Source organism: Onychostruthus taczanowskii, unplaced genomic scaffold (genome assembly GCF_017590055.1).
Source record: "Onychostruthus taczanowskii isolate IOZ18803 unplaced genomic scaffold, ASM1759005v1 scaffold33, whole genome shotgun sequence".
NCBI classification, from domain to species: Eukaryota; Metazoa; Chordata; class Aves; order Passeriformes; family Passeridae; genus Onychostruthus; species Onychostruthus taczanowskii.
The window spans coordinates 2182299-2185836 of record NW_024500683.1 but is presented as its reverse complement, the minus strand read 5'-3'; positions in this window follow the sequence as shown (position 1 = coordinate 2185836).

Genomic DNA, 3538 nt, shown 5'->3' with positions numbered 1-3538 from the left:
CATATAGGTGCTCAGCTGGTTTTCATCAGCTCAGTAAGCATCTGTCAGTGACTTGAGGCAACTACAAGCTCAGGTACTTTGGATTTGATATGGATAGGCTCCAGATCCTCTCTGTCCTGGCAACATGGAGCAAAGCAGTGAACTGGGCTTCCTGAACTCTGGTCAGTGTCCTGCAACATGACTGGTCTTCCTTTCCCTCTTTTTACCCTGCAACAAAGTCCTTCTATTAGTATCTACCCTACATCACAATTAAACCAAGTGTATTTCAGTATTCCTGTTACCTATTTGCAAACGTAGTCATTGTGAAGGCTTGCTTAAAATTCCAGTGTAGCTAACCCCAAAACTGCCCTAATAGATGCCTTAGAGAAGAAGTGTATATCTACAGAAAAAAAATATTTATAAATAAGGGAATAAGAGACTACCACTGCTGTTTAAATTACTTCCTTTCTTTAATTAAAATATAAAATCAGAAACATTGATGTAAGACAACATATCAACAGTAACTCACTGGAAAGAAAACCCTGAAAATACCAAACATATGTGACATTTGGTTCCTGATCAAAAAAGATTATACATATCAGCTGATCCTTCCAAAAGGCAGGATATGTAACACATTTGGATGTACACATTTGGAAAATGCAATGCGATCTTGAAACCCGTCTTCTAAAATCCAAAAGAATATGTTGTTGATATTTGCCATAAAGTATAGTGACACTGACTCTAAAGCTGCACTTTAGCATGCCATTTTCCTTGTCCCTCTGCAGGTGTGATATACTGTACCTGCAGCCTTGAGAAGCCAAGATTCCTTGGGATGTTCTTGCCTTGGAGATTTCGTCAAGTAGATCCTCTTACTGACATCTGAACCCAGGATGACCTTGGACCATGTGGACATGCTAGAATTTCACACGACTCATCTCTGTAGGTATTATATAGTCTGAAGGCAAAATATCAGGGGAATTTGTTGTCCTATAAATGCAGACCTGTATTTTGCAATAAATACTTAGATGAGGACTGGCTTTGTTACACAGCACAGCCCCTCTGCCTGCCAGAACGCTGGCAGCTGCCTGGTCCCTGTATTCAACCAGCAGACCATGCCTTGGTTATCTGACATATGAACAAGTAGGGATTATATTAATTACCATAAATGTCTTCTCATAATACATAATTTTAGAAGGGCTTATTTAATAACAGATAACAGATGGGAAAATACACTTGTTCCCACACTGTAAAAAATAAAATAATTCATCACTAAGTGTTTTACTTTTGTTAGCTTCTAGTTCTTCTGGAATCTATGGCTACATTTCAATACTGGCTCAACTTGTGCTCACAGACTGTTTTCCTTATGATTATTTAAATTAATTGATGATTTTAAGCACCACTAGAGGGCACAGAATTATAACAATATTTCTTAATGGATCACAAAAAGTACATCAGGAACTGGAGTTCAGTAATGTTCATAGTTTATTGGCCAGATCCTCAGTTTAAAGCCTCAGTCCTATCAACAGTGATGCACATGTGCTGCTGTGAGCTGTGCCATTGCCCACCCCAGCAATTAAACAAAGCTCAAGGGTTAGTGCCCCTGGGGCAGAGGCCTGGCTCAGTGGGTTGGACTATCTGCTCTCAGTTGAAGTTTGGCTTTCCAGAATTTGAGTGTCAGCCCTCAAATCAAGTGACTAAGGCCACTAGAGTTTAAATCTAAGCATGGTTCTGGAGGAGTGGCTGATGGTAAAGGCATGCTGTACATCTTTAGCTGTAAATGATTTTCACAGGGATGAGAAAAATGAAGAGTATAAACACTTGCGTATATCAAACCAGGGAAATGCAAACAAGTAGTAAATGAAGGATTAACTAACCCAATTTACAATTCAAAGAAAGAAGAGTAGATATGTGCCACTGGAAAGCTTAAATATTAATGGGATTTCTGTGGATAGTTGTATCAACTACTTAACATCTGTTTTGACATGTGTGCTGTTTCTGCCATCCTTTATCACGAGTCTGAGTGGCCACTGTAGTTCACATGTTAGAAAGTTCCTGTGTGAACTGGACTGCAGTGGAGGAGAAAGTGCAGTGAAGACAGGAAGAAGTTTAAACTCGTCATTTAAAGACATCCGATTGAATGGCATTGGACACATCGTAGCAATGAATTAGCACTGGTGATGTGTCCATGTTGCATTAGTAGGGGCACAAGTTCATGTTCACTGCCAGAACGTGAAATGAGTCTTACAGTTTGTTCTTTTCTGGGAGTTGAAGACTGTGTGTTAATCAAAGCCTGAGAGCCTGGCCTCTAACTACACAGCACAAAGGAAAAAAAAAATCTGAAAATTATTTTCTGAATGTTTCTATTGAATTTCGCTTAACATTAGCATACACCTTACTGTTTTTCATTAACACTTCAGGAATTAGTGTCACATTTGCACATCGTGGCGCTCAGCCTGCAAAACCAGTGACATGCAGCTATTTCTCGTGAAGTGGGTGCTGAAGTGCCGGGGGGTGTCTCGTCCTGTCCCCGGGGCAGCGCGGGGCTCCCAGGCATCCTGGGGGACGGCCGGCGCTGCCGAGCTGCGGCCCCACGAGCGGCACGGGCGGCGACTGCCCGCAGCAGGCGGCCGCGGGGTGCGGGGGGAGTGTTGAGGGATGGCCGGGGGTCGCCCGCCGAGCACGGGCGATAACCCACGGGCAAAGCGGGCGCAGTGCGGCCGCCGGGCGGGCAGCGCGGTGCGGCCGCGCCTGCGGGTGCCGGGGTGGGTGGTGTTTTTTTCCGCAAGCTCACCTTGATGCGGCGGGGCGTAAAAGGGCCGCGCTCGGCAGGGGGAGCATCGCTGTCTCGGCGCAGCGCGGGCACCGAGCGGCGGCACCGCTGCGCTCCGGCCGCACCGCGCCGGGGCCGGAGCTGACGGGGGCCGTGGGGGAGCCCGCAGGAAGGGCAGGCCCGCCGCTGCCCCTGGGATCTGCTGCCTCGCCGCCGCACGAGGCCGGGACACGGCGGAAGCGCCGGAGCGGCGTGCCGGGCCGCGCCGCCCCCTCGGGGGGGACACCCGGCGGCTCGTCTGCGCTGCCCCGCCCGGGCCGGCCGCGCTCCCTGCCCGCAGTGGGGTCCCGCCGCCGGCCGATCCTCCCCCGCGCCGCCGCCGGGACTTACGGCAGTTTTGTTACTTTCTCGGACTTACATGGACATTTCCCGGGAGCGCGCGTAGAACGCGGGCGCCGCGTCCCGCCAGCCGCTCGCCGCCCTCCTCACCGCGGGCACCGCCGCTGTCTCTGCCGCTCGCGCCCCGGGACGCGAAGGCTCCCGGCGGCGCGGCCCCCGCCTGCCCGCACCGGCCCGCCTGCCTCGCCGACTTTCTCCGCCGCTCGGAGCGAGAGCAACAGCTTGCCCGGCCCGGCCGAGACAAACGACGCGGGAGGCAGCGAGGGAGCGGGCGGCGGCGGGCACCGCCGAGCCGCGGCCTCTCCGCCGGAGCCGCGAGGAGCTGCCCTCCCTCCCTCCTCCCCGTCCCGGGCCGCGGAGCCACGCCGGGCGGCGCTGCGGGGACCGGCG